This window comes from Phodopus roborovskii, unplaced genomic scaffold, assembly GCF_943737965.1.
Source record: "Phodopus roborovskii unplaced genomic scaffold, PHOROB, whole genome shotgun sequence".
Lineage (NCBI taxonomy): Eukaryota > Metazoa > Chordata > Mammalia > Rodentia > Cricetidae > Phodopus > Phodopus roborovskii.
The window spans coordinates 3,456,659-3,470,435 of record NW_026126588.1 but is presented as its reverse complement, the minus strand read 5'-3'; positions in this window follow the sequence as shown (position 1 = coordinate 3,470,435).

Genomic DNA, 13,777 nt, shown 5'->3' with positions numbered 1-13,777 from the left:
TGGTAATGAGGGCGGGGGATGCCCGTGCGTAGGTGTGGAGAAGCCAGAGGATGACAGAGGCCTTCCTGTCTCGATGACTGCCTTATTCCTCTGAGACATGCTCTCTCTGTGCCTCGCGATGCTGACGTTTCAGGAAGGCCCACATTCCCCGACGTGTCTGTAGGTTCTGGAGATCTTTCCGCATTCTGGTCCTCACATTCACAGCAAGTGGCCAGCCTTCCCGGGCTCTGCCATCTTCTTCTTCCGGCTAAGCTGGTAGCCAGCAAGCCCCAATGATCCTCCCGTCTCTGCCCCACCCCACCCCGAACGCCCACCACCCCGCTCCCTACCCAGCAGTGAGTTACAGACATACAACCTTGCCCTGCTTTCCATGTGGGCACTGGGAACCTTCACTCTGGCCCTCGTGCCTAGGCAGCAAACACTTTACCAATTAAGCCATCTTCCCAGCCCTGCTGGCAGTGTTTGTAGGACAGAGAAAGAAATTCGGAAATGAGGAGGGGAACTAAACACTAAGAAGAAAGAGAAATCGTGTATGTATAGGGAAACACAGAGGAGAAAAAGGCAGGGCTTGGCACCCTCAGGACCAGGTGGGCCATGGTAAGGATTTAATTTTCCTGTGAACATCAGGGAGCAAGTTTATACTTTTTGTGTGGGGAGCAATAGATAAAAATTCAAGTACTGGGTATAATATACTAAATATTGATGGCTTAATGTACAGTGTCAGTCCACTGGGGATAAACTGCAGGATTTCTCATGCACAGAAGTTAAATTTTAATTTTGGCCGTATTCAAGAATTTTTATCTCAGTGAATTATTTACTCTGTTATAGTATAAACTTTTTAAATCTTCTCACAAATTTTTGCATGAAAAAATTCTGACAAGTCTTTTTATTGAAAGATTATTGGGGCCTACAAGATGGCTCAGCAGGTAAAGATGCCTGCCACAAGACTGATGGCCTGAGATGTCCCCTTACATTCATGGTAGAAGGAAAGAATTGACTCCTTCAAGGTATCCTCTGATCTACACACATAACTCTCCATACATGTCCACACACACACTCACACACACATTCACACATAACTCTCCATACATGTCCACACACACACTCACACACACAAACACTCACACATAACTCTCCATACATGTCCACACACACACACACTCCATACATGCCCACACTCACACACAAACACTCACACATAACTCTCCATACATGCCCCCCACACACACACAAACACTCACACGTAACTCTCCATACATGTCCACACACACACTCCATACATGCCCACACTCACACACAAACACTCACACATAACTCTCCATACATGTCCACACACACACTTACACACACATTCACACACACATAACTCTCCATACATGCCCCACACACACACTCACACACACAAACACTCACACATAACTCTCCATACATGCCCACACACACACACAAACACTCACACACACTCTCCATACATGTCCACACACACACACACTCCATACATGTCCACACTCACACACAAACACTCACACATAACTCTCCATACATGCCCACACACACACAAATAAATAAAATGTTTAAAGTACAAGAGTAATTTAAGTCAAATGAAGCGGGGGAAGCTTAGCCTTTGAATGTTTATCTGGCAACTCAAAGCTCAGGTTTCATTTCTAGCACTGTGAGAAAGAAAATAAAAAGCAGTGAATATGTGTATATATCTGTGTGTACATACATATGTACATGCATATGTATTTGCATTAGCTTACATGAAAGAAAGCGATTTTCCTGAAAATAAAATTACAGTTTTCAAGCTCATGACCATATGCTGTGGGACTTGACTCTGACTCAGAGCTTGGCCCCAATCAGCTCAGCTCTTTCCTCCGAAGACTGGGGGGGGGGGGTAACGATGAGGTCACCTGAGACACCAGGAAAGCCAGCTCTGAGGGAAAGCGCAACAGGCTGAGCCTGCCACTGTCACGTGACTTTCCCTCTCTGTCACCTCTCTCTTCCCAGCTGCCATCATCCAAACTTCTTCCAGAGTTCAGTGTCTGAAGAAAAGAAAATGTCAAGTGTCCTGCAGGCATCGATATTTCTGTAAGTCTGTTCCAAAGTCATTCATCACTGACTTTTTTTTTTTCATCTTCCCAAGTGTTATTTAATACCTTCAATTCATCATTCCCTGCGGTCCCTGCTTGTGGGAGGGTGACATCATCATTCACAGACCTGACGGCCAGGGTTTTTAACTCAGTGTCTATCTGCCTGTCGCTGTGGGCAAGGCTGTCTGTGAATGCCGGCCCTAGCCCCAAGGCCCCCTCCCCTCCCACCACTTCCTAAGGATGAGGGAGGAAACGGTAAGAGGACACATACTAAAACCCCAGTGTTTAAACCAGGGAGGAAGGGTCAGAAGTTCAAAGTCGTTCTTGGCCACATAGAAAGTTCAGGAACACTGGACATGCCCTCAAGCAGAGTTCTGTGAGTTTGAGGGCAGCCTGGTCTACATAGTGAGTTCCAGGCCAGCCAAAGCTACATGGTGAGACCTTATCTCAAAAGAAAGGAATAAAAGGAAGAAAGGCAGGGAAGGAAGGCCTGGTCTTGAACATGAGACCTTGTCTTTTAAAAGAGGATGAAGGAAGACGGTAGAGGCGAATACCGTTGCCCAGATGACAGCTGGAGGTAACACTACTGACCAAGGGCCACGTGGACACCTTGAAGTCTACAGAAACCTACCTCCAGGTGGGAGAGCCTTGGAACAAAAGGGAAACTGAGGAACTCAAGATGGAAGTTTCTGTGGCGGCGTATATTCCTCTAGACAGAGAAGCCCTCTGGCTCCCCTTCAATTGAACAAGGATAAGCCTTTATTTAAGAAAATTCCCATACCATCTAGCAAAGAAGCTCCCGAGGCCCAGCACAGAGTCTGCCTAGACGCCACCAGAATCTTCTTTTTCTTCAATACCAAATCTAACACAGCCCAGGCTAGCCTAGAACTCAGTGTAACTATATATTGAGAATAACTTTGCACTTCTGGTCCTCCTGGCCATAACAGAAAGGGGATAGAAAGATCTGTGTCTTTCCACTTCTGTCGACCAAGTGTGAGGATCACAGGTGCATACCACCACATCTGCTTCATGGGGTGCTGGGAACCCACCAAGGGCTTCAAGCATACTAGGCAAGCACTCTGCCGGCTGAGCCCACAAAGAGCATCTTGGCCCCCAAATCAGAGTCACACTGTGTGCTCCCCAACTACTGACCTGTACACATTCTCCTGAGTGTACCCTCTACAACCACAGTAAGGGTCTAGCTTGACCTGAGTGCAGGATCTTGCACCATAACACTGGCCCTGGCCTGTTTCTCCACCTGCTTCCCAGCACTCCAGACAGACAAAACCATGGGTGTGTTATGCCAGGCTCTGTGACTGGCATCATCTTTTATGTGAGTGTGAGATAAACCAGGTACATTACAGCCAAAGGGAAGTCATTTCTGTCCTGGCCACAGTGGAGGCCCCTCCTTCTGACCCAAATGGCAGGGATCTAACTGTCCTGCTGCTACCCTTGACCATGCTTCTGCCAACAGGTCCCCAGTAAACTGTCCTCTGTGATCCCTGACTCTTGTCTTTTTCTTCTGGCTCTTAGCATCTTTGCAGTCAGTTGTTCCCTACCCCATTTTCCTGGAACGCCCCAGACACAGGCACACTGAGGGCGCCCTCAGGACAAGGACTCCGTTAGCCTTGCTGGGCACATAGTAGTTACTCCACACATTTGCAGAACTGAATGGAACGTACGTACACTCTTAATTCTAGCAGCCAAACAGAACCCAGACCACCCACCCTCTTCTGCGATTGTTGAGGAATCTTCCAAGGGCATTTCTGAATCACTGAAGTGCCCCTGCTGATCCCCACCCAGAGCTGCATGGGCTAACTGCACTTACTTACTGTAACATGCTCTGAAGAGTTCCTTGGCTTGCTTCCAAAATGGGGCAAACGCACGTGCGTGTGTGCGTGTCTGTGTGTGCGTGCGTGCATGTCTGTGTGGGGGGGGGTGCGTGTGTCTGTGTGTGTGTGTGCGTGTGCATGTGTGTGTGTGTGTGTGTGTGTGTGTGTGTACTGTCTTTTGCCACCCATAGTGCTTCTATTAGCTTGCAAATCTGGCTGCCAGTAGAGAGACTTAGGTGAGTCAAACAAGAAAGGCTACTTTTCTCTCCTACAGCAATGCAGTCCAGGTTGCCTAGCAACTGCAGGTCTTTGCATCCTTTTTCTCTGTCCTGGTCAGATGTGGCCCTTCCCATCAATCCAACCTGTAAGTGTGTGTCTCAGCCTACGAGGGTTAGAAGGCAGGCTGGTAGAGTTTGTATGACCTGAAACAGATTGCTTCTGCCCCCATCAGGGGGAACAGCTCTGAGCCACCTGGCAGCTGGAAACGCAACCGCCATGGTCCTCGGTAAAGTTGTCACTGTGAGGAGTGGGTTCTCTAGAGAGCCTGTTTCCTAACCTTCTGAGAATGAGGGTCTCAGATACATGGACTTCCAGAATTGTGTGTGTTCCATACACACACATAGAGTTAACAGTGTGTGCATTAGAGGCAAGCTGTTTAAGTTCAAATCCCGCTCTACCACTTATTAAACACACCACTCATCCACTCTCGCGTGTAAAATAAGGTTGATGACAGCTTAAGCAGAGAAGTAAGTGTTTCTACATGTAAAGCATGTTACCAGAGACTGGGTATGTAGGGTCGGAGATGGACAGCTTACCGAGCATGCAGGAGGGTCTGGGATGGAGTCCCAGCATGGAGGGTAAGAAAAACACATCACCTGACACATACCAGGTTCTCTGTAGAAGAGTATTGGGAAGGCAGTCCTTTGCTGAGTCCCAGGTCCCAGGTGACTATATGAGACAGCCCCATAGAGTTTGGCTTCCTTGGCTCTGACAGCACCTGACCCTGCTTGGAGACCCTTTTCCTTCACACTGATGGCTGAAAGCCACTGGGAGCCAAAGGGCCGGGAAATGGGTGCCACCATCAATTAGAATCAACTTGTATTTTGATATGCCCCATCTCGCTCACATCCTGAATGCATTTTTAATGACATCTCGGAGGGTAATGGGGTAAGCCGATAGCAAATGAAAACTGCACTACAATTAGATCTTCAATCTGTGTTTACATCTCTGCTCTCCAGACGCCCTAACAGCCAGGCAGAGGCCCCATTTCAAGATGGGATAATGGAACTCTGTGTTCTGCTTTATTAAATATTCTTTGCGAGAGAGCTTTCTAAATCAAAGCCATAGTGATTGTCTCCACCCATGACAGCTAAGTAACAAAAAAGGGAGCCACAGGGACGTCAGATACCTGAATAAATGAGCCACAGGCATCTTGTGACACCTTCTGTGGTGGCATGTGTTCCAGAAGATAGCTCTCTCTTCATACCTCAAATCCCACTTCTGAGAAAGGGACCCGGCCAAATATCTGTAAACAGAGAGGGACCCAATGGTAAACTGCCTTGGAAAATAAGCAAATGCTGCTTCCAATTCTTTGTTCTTGGAACAAGAATCTGGAATAAGAAAGCAATTACCAAGTTTACAAACTTGAAAACTACAAAGACTGGGCTAGAGAGTATACCCAGGCAGGGGTGGCTCATGCCTGTAATCCTAGTATGTGGGGAAGTAGAGGTATGACGATCAGGAGTTCAAGGACAGCCTCATCTACACAGTCAGCTGGAGACCACCCTGAGTAACAAGAAATCCATCTCAAACAAACAAAAAAGTAAAGAAAAATGTATCACACAAGCCATAAATATAATGGCAACTAAAAAAAAAATCTACTACTAGTTGAAACGAACAGTAATAATAAGATTACTAATCTTTCATAAGGACCCGGAGTGTTGGGGAAATGATCCAAAGGATAAAGTGCTTGCCACACAAGTGTGGGTATTGGCACTTAGACCCCCAGAATCCACGTTCAGCCAGATGCAGTTGGGCACATCTGTAATCCCAGCACTCTTCCATAAGGATGGGAGACAGATGCAGGAGCATCCCCTGAAGTTTGTGAGCCAGCTAGGTTGGCTTGAGCAGTGGTAAACAAAAGGCCCAGCTTCAAATAAGGTGGGTGGTGAGGCCAATCACCTGAGGTTGTCTTCTGACCTCCACACAAATATTTGCCCTTTTCTATACTACTGACTAAGCCACTGGCTAGCCAACGGGTCGGGGGAAGTGTCTCCTCATAGCAAGACTCCAACTAAACAATAACAGTGACAAGAAAGAACTAGAATTGGTCATGTTGCAAATCGTAGCAAATTAATAGAAACAGGGTTGATGCTATTGATGTCGCTGAGGGGACAAAAAGACAGACAAAACACTCACATACATAAAGTTAGAATGACAAGAGTTTAAGGCCAGCCTGGGCATTCCTAGGACCCTGTCTAAAAACATGAGGGGAATGGAGTTAAAAACAAGCATCTGGCTGATAAAAGAAATGCAAACCAGGGGTGGGGTTGTAGCTCCTGGCATGTACAAGGCCCTGATTCTATCCCTTGCATCATATAAACCAGGCATGGTGGCTCGTGCCTATAATCTCACCACTCAGGAGACAAGGCAAGATCAGAGGCTCAAAGTCATTCTCAGCTACATAGCAAGTCGGGGGCCAGTCTGCACTACCCGAGAACTTGTGGGAAAAAAATGCAAATTGAATGTGAGTATTAAGGTTCATTATATACATGTACGAAAATGCACATTATTTTTACATGCACTAATTTTTTAATTATTTAACACGCACTAATTAAGGGCCAAGGATGACAACGTGGTAATAACTATGATTGTCAGGGCGTTGGATGCCTATGAAAGGAGGAAAGTGGGTGGAGTTGGAGCAGAAGACACAGACGGCCCCTAGGGTAGGTTCCATTCCTCATCCAAGATACTAGAGACAAATGCTGGTCACTTTTGTGTGGGAATTTTTATTTGTTTACTTTTAGTTTATTTGCATGCTGGAGAATCAAACCCAAGGCCTCGTAGATGCTAGGTGCATGCTGCCTCTGAGTGCTATATCCCAGCCACAATCACAATATTGGCTTTGTGTGTGTGTGTGTGTGTGTGTGTGTACAGGCCCTTTGTCTTCAGGTATGTCTGCAGACCAGAAAAGGGCATCAGGTTGTGAGCTGCCGTGTGGGTGCTGGGAATTGAACTCAGGGCCTGGAAGAGCAGCCAGTGCTCTTAACTGCTGAACATCTCTCCAGCCTGTGTGCTACATCCCAGCTCACAATATTGGCTTTCTAAATATTAAGCTATACATTTGTTCTGCTTGAGTTTCTACATTTGTGTTTTATTATGATTTCTAAATAGTTTGCTTTATTTTGACTCGTTTTTTGTTTTTGAGGCAGGGTCTCACTGTGTATCCCTAGCTGACCTGGAACTCACTATGTTGATCAGACTAGCCCGGAACTTACCAAGATCCTCCTGCCTCTGCCCTTCTAGTGCTGGGATTAACGGCTTTAATGATCCAGCTATATTTTGCTTGTTTTACAATCTTTCCTGCAGAAACTGGGAAACATTTTTTCAAGACAGGGTTTCTCTGTGTAGATCTGGCTGTCCTGGAACTGGCTGGTCTCATATTCACAGAGATCTGCCTGCCTCTGCCTCCCAAGTGCCGGGATTAAAGGTGTGTGCCCCCACAGCCTGGCATTAGAGATTGGGAAACTAAGTTTTGTAGGCTAAGTGGCAAAACTGAGAACATGCAATTATATAACCATTTAAAATATAACAACTTGCTGGGTGTTGGTGGCGCACACCTTTAATCCCAGCACTCAGGAGACTGAGGCAGGCAGCTCTCTGTGAGTTTGAAGCCAGCCTGGTCTACAGAACGAGTTCCAGGATAGGTTCCAAAGCAATACAGAAAAACCCTGTCTGGAGAAACCAAGTGTGTGTGCGCGCGCGCGCGCGAGCGCTTTTTTTTTTTTTTTTTTTTTTTTTAAATACTAAGGGTATGTCTGCAGCATTAGACTAGATCTTCGGGAGCCCACTACTCCTTAAATTCCCAGTGCCTGGTAGCTCCCACCTAGCCAGCTGCACACAGCGTCCCATCCCTGAGAATGCCTTTCCTTTCCTCTACTGGGCTGCAAGAAATATCTTTCTGTCTCTAAGCAACTGGAGAAAAGGAGCTATCAGGCAGGCACAACCACACAGCTAGCTCTGGATTCCACCCAACTGTTCAGAAAAAGCATGGAGCGCAACTCCCCAAAGAAAGGATAACCTAGGTTCACCCAAATTTAAGGCCCCCAAATGGGCCCACATCTAGACTCTACTTTACTCTTGTCATTTATGTAAAATTTAGAAGACTAGCAACAGCATCTCCTGGAAACCTGCTAGAGATGCAAGCTCCTGGGCTGGTGAAATGGTGTGGTGGGTAAGGGTGCTTGCTGCCAACACAGACAGATTCCTGGAATCTACGTAGTGGGAGGTGAGCACTGACCCCTGCAAGTTGTCCTTTGACCTCTACACACACTCTACGCCATGCACGTGCCCACACTAGTACAATAGATGATGCCAGGCGTGGCGGCGCACATCTTTAATCCCAGCACTCGGGAGGCAGACGCAAGCGGATCTCTTGAGTTTGTGGCCAGCCTGCTCTACATAGTGAGTTCCAGGACAGCCAGAGCTAGGCAGAAAAATCCTGTCTCCAAAGGGGGAAAAAAAATGACATGATGCATGACAGATAGACAGATGATAGATAAGATAGATACCTATCTGAAAAGACCTAATTTAAGGCTAACAATGCTGGGACTAGACCTCACCCTTACAATACCCAGGAAAAGCCACAAACTGTACCCTGCAGGGGACCAATCAGAATTGAGAAAAACAAGCAATAGATGCTCCAGAATGTTAAGAATAGCTTACCTAACTTGTATATAGGTTGCCAATTTCCTTAAAGCAACGCCAGGACCAATCTTGTTTGACAAGACTTCTGTTACCTCACTCCTGTCAATCAAGAGTTCAACCCCCATCTGATTTCAAAATTCCCCTTACCAACCCCCTCCCCATCCTTTACTCCTTAAAGGCCTGCCATAGCTGAGTTCAGTGCTCTCCCTGATCCAACCTCTGTGTCAGATGGACAGAGAGCCCAAGCTCAGAGCTTGCAATAAACGCTCTTTGCTTTTGCATACAAACACAGACTCTCAGTGGTCTGGGGGGGGGAAGGGGGAGCTCATGACAGGGGCGTAACATATCAAAGAAAAAAAGAAAGTCAAGCTCCTGCTAGAAACAGACAATAATGACTTGTCTTCCTGCTGGAATCCCAGCCCGGTCCTAATCCATCAGTGTCTGCACTTTTGTAGGGCAGGTGTTTGTAGGAGTTGTCTGTGTATATATATATGCTTGTATATGCATCTGACTGGAGCCAGAGATCAATCTTTGCTATTATTTCTCAGGAAATATTCACTATTTGAGACTCTAAATAATAGGCTAGTCTGGCTGGCCAGCCAACCCAGAGAGCTTCCTGCCTGCCTTCCCAGAACTGGGATTATAGGCACTTGCCACCATGCCCTATCTTTATGATGGGGCTGGGACCCCTGGTCTCATGTTCACATGCCAAGCACTTTACTGACCGAGATAAACCCCCAGCCTCCGGCATCTGCATCTTTAGCCGTAGCCTAGGAGACCCATTTTTCATTTCCCAGAAGAGACAACTCCATGATAAATACATCATGTGTTGAGGCCTGTTAGACTGAACTGTAAAGCTCAGGCTACAGCCTTTCCAAGAGGACGATCTCAGAGCTGCTTCACCGGGCTCTCAGGGTGAAAAGTCCCTCTTCTCAATGTGTCCAGCAGTCCAGGACGGAAGAGTTAGTTCACAGAGCTTGAGTTCCTGCTCTCACAGCAAAGGGGAAATCACAAAGGCCATGTTCCATAGCCAGCACAAGGGTGTCAAAGGTGGACGCTTTGTGTCTTCCATGATAAGTAGGTCAGGCTGCAGCGCAAGAGGAGTCCCTCGGAAGAAAAAGCCCGCTTTCTTTACCAACCATGTAGGCAGCGCCCAGTGCAGAGCTCGTGAAGCTCAGGCCAGGGAGTGACCAAGAAACAGTTAGCATTTGCATTTTAAACCACACAGTGAAATTCCTCCAAACACTAAAGCAGTGAGCGGTTCTCCCCAGAGACATCCCCAGGTTGGTAACTTCCTGTCTGGCAGCTCTCTCCGCCTCCGGCTGTCTTGGGAAGGTACAGACCTTCTCGGTTTAGCTCAACCAAAACAACTGCTCTCCCAGCCCTAGACCAAGCTCTGCCTCGCCAGGAAAAACCACACAGAACTCCACATTCAAAAAGAAAACGATCGGCTTCTAACAACGTGGGCAAAGTATTAAGAGGGGAGACCCTAGTCCAGATGGAAATGAGGAGAAATGCATTTGCATTTCATTCACGAACCCGCAAAACATTAAATGAAAGAGGCCAGCGGCAGGGCTGCGGGAATGGCCCCGCAGTTAGGAGCGTGTTAAACCCGAGAATCTGGAGGAGAAAGACCTGTTCTATAATTGTCAGATAAAAGCAAGTTTTATTAAATACCGGTCAGGAAGATGATGCTGGCCAGGTTGATACCTGGGATTCCTAGAGAAATGGTGCTGAATTATGTCAGTCAGATGCCTATAAAGGCCAAACCCACAATGCTATGGTACTTCCCTCCGTCACCTAATCCAGGCAAGCACGCGATCACACATTCTGTACAACCAACCTTGCTTATTGAAGAGAGGTCATATGTGTTGTTATCTTACAACAGCAGCCCTCAGCCTTGCAGGAAGTTGTCTGTCCTTGGGCAAATGGGACTTACAAGTTAACTTTCGCCCTTACACATGCTTGTTCGAGAACACCAGAATTCACTTCCCAGCACCCACCCACACCATGTGTGCCTGCAACTCCTCCTGCTCCAGGGGATTCAACACTTCTGACCCCTACAGGCACCTGCACTCACACATATGTATCCATGTACATGCACACACACACACACACATGCACACACACGCACACACACATGCACACACACTTACATGAATGTATACATAATTTTTTTAAATAATAAATCTCTTTTAAAAGAAGCCATCCACAAAAGGCTGCATACAAATGAAGCTATTGATAGAAATGCCCACAATAGGCAAATCTATAAGGATAAAAAACTGATTGATGATTACCCTGGGACTAGGAGGGAACAAAGGACTGGAGGGTAATAGTCAAAGAATGCAAGACTGGTTTCTAGGGCAACGGCTGTGGCTATGCTAAAAGCTTTGTTCACTCTACATGGATGAACCTATGTGTGGCGTCTGAGTTTTCTATGTGGTAAATGTGCACATATGTCTGCGTGTACACCAGTATGGAGGTATGAAGACAACCTGGGGTGTTGACCCCTGCCTTCCACCTCTGAGACAGGGCACCTTTGCTCATCCTACTGCAACTGTTATTCTGGCTGGCCCATGAGCTTCCGGGAAGCTCGTGTCTGCCTCCAACCTCAACGTACGTAGGAACACTGAAAAGATGTGCACACCTGTCTGGCTTTACATGGGCTCTGAGGATTCGAACTCAAATCTTCACATTTGCATGGCAAGCACTGGGCTGCCACTCTTGAGTTTTATTTCAACAAAATTATTTCTTTGCCAGGCAGTGGAGGTGCACACCTTTAATCCCAGCACTCTGGAGGCAGAAGCAGGTGGATCTCTGTGAATTGGAGGCCAGCCTGGTCTACAGAGTGAGTTCTAGGACAGGCAGGGCTACACAAAGAAACCCTGTCTAGGAGGAAAATATGTTTTCTTTGCTGTTGAGACAGGATATCTCTCCCAGGCTGACCTCAAACGGTGTAGCCAAGGATGACCTTGAACTTCCCATCTTCTTGCATCTACCTCTTGAGTGTTGCAATTACAGGTGTACTTCACAATGTCCAGTTTATGTAGTGCTGGTTGATGAAGCCAGGGCTTTGTTAGATGCTAGATAAGCCTCAATCGTGAGGTCTCACACCTGGGACAAATGGCTCACTAAGTTTTCTATTTAATACATCAAAGCAGACCTTGCTGCCAGGTTTTCCCAGCGTCCTCAGTCCCCACCTGTTACAGGGCATGGCGTGCATATCCTGCCCACTACCCTGAACTTCTCCAGCCCAGGAGCTGGGCTGCCTTTCCCTGTATAATCCAGCCATTTGGGTTATTCAGTTCTTTTTATCTACCCTTTACTCTCCTGGTCTCCTAGTTACCTGGCTCTCCTCTCTCCTCCTCCTCTCCTCACATAGCCAGGCCCAGGGTCACGGGCTCTCTGGACTCTCCCAGATGTCACTGTCTCTGGGTATGCTCACTCTCATATCTACAATAAACTTTCTCCTCCACCATACCTAGGAGTAGCCATGTCTTCCTTTTTATTTTTCTTCATTCACCAATAAAGCTAATTTTTTTTTTATTTGAGACAGGGTCTCTCTGTGTAGCTCTAGATGTCCTGGAACTCTGTGTATAGACCAGGTAGGCCCTGAAGTCACAGAGATCCACCTGCCTCTGCCTCTCCAGTGCTAGGATTAAAGGTGTGAGCCACTATGTCAGTTCAATAAAACTGATTTTTAAAATTCTAGTGCCATACTAGATCCAGGCTAGTCTAAAGTATAGATCCCCTACTATAACACAATGACTGTGGGTAAAATCTATCTGGAAAAACAGTCTCAGAAATCCCTGACTGTCCTAAAAACACTGGGGGGGGGGGAAACCAAAACAGACAAAATAATACCTTTAACCTATATAGAAAAGGAAGAAAAACAGAGGTGCATGGGATAGTTATGACAGGCTCATCAGAATTCCCTATTGCTATAGAAACTCAAGTCCAAAATAGACTATGCATGCCTTGCAAGGGAGCTGTACTTCAAATAACACAGAAAGGCTGATGGCCAAAAGAGTCCCCCCCCACCCCGTGGCAGCCAAGGCTGTCTTCCTAAACAAAATGAGCTCAGTTCCGCTACCTCTATTTTTTTATTTATTTATTGAGACAGGATTTCTCTGTGTAGCCCTGGCTGTCCTGAAACTTGCTCTGAAGACCAGGCTGACCTCGAACTCACAGAGCTCCTCCTGCCTCTGTCTCCATAGTACTGGGATAAAAAGGTGTGTGCCACCACTGCCCTGCTACCTCTATTGAGTCTTGAACTTCACAAATCCCTTTCTCTCTCCAGACCAAAGGCCAAGGTCATCATGAGAATCGTGGGCATCTCAGTTACTGCTGTCACCATGGAAAGGAAGTCAAGGGCACTGGGCCTGGGGGACAAGTATCCCTTACCCTCAGCAGAACACACAAAACCTCAGGGCACGGGCAGCCTTATGGAAAGTCATCCCTGCAGCTTTCAGCCAACAGCTTTGTCCTGACCTGGCGACCCGAATTCTCTCATTCCCAGGCAAATTAAAAGACCAAATGTCATTAAGCAATTAATAATGGAGCAGATGCAGTTTGGCTCCTGTTCCTCCACAAGACTCCTGCTCCAAAGAGCCTGCTTCAGTCCCTAAGGCAATGCGGCTCTCCAAAACAAGGGCAGAGGAGGAAACGCCAAGGTCCCAGAGCAGTGCTTGGCACTTACGGAGGGTTCTGAATTCATTGATCACCTCTTGAATACTCGTGATCCCTCGGCACTCTTCGGCCTGGAACAGCATAAACCACACGACCCACGCACGGAATCGCACCCACACCTGTTCATTACAACCCAACAAAATCAATAACGTATCAACCATTAGTACCAGATTATAGATTTTTAGGGGCTGAGGCATTTGTGTTCCTTTTGTTACTAACGTTCAAAATAAAACCTAGCCA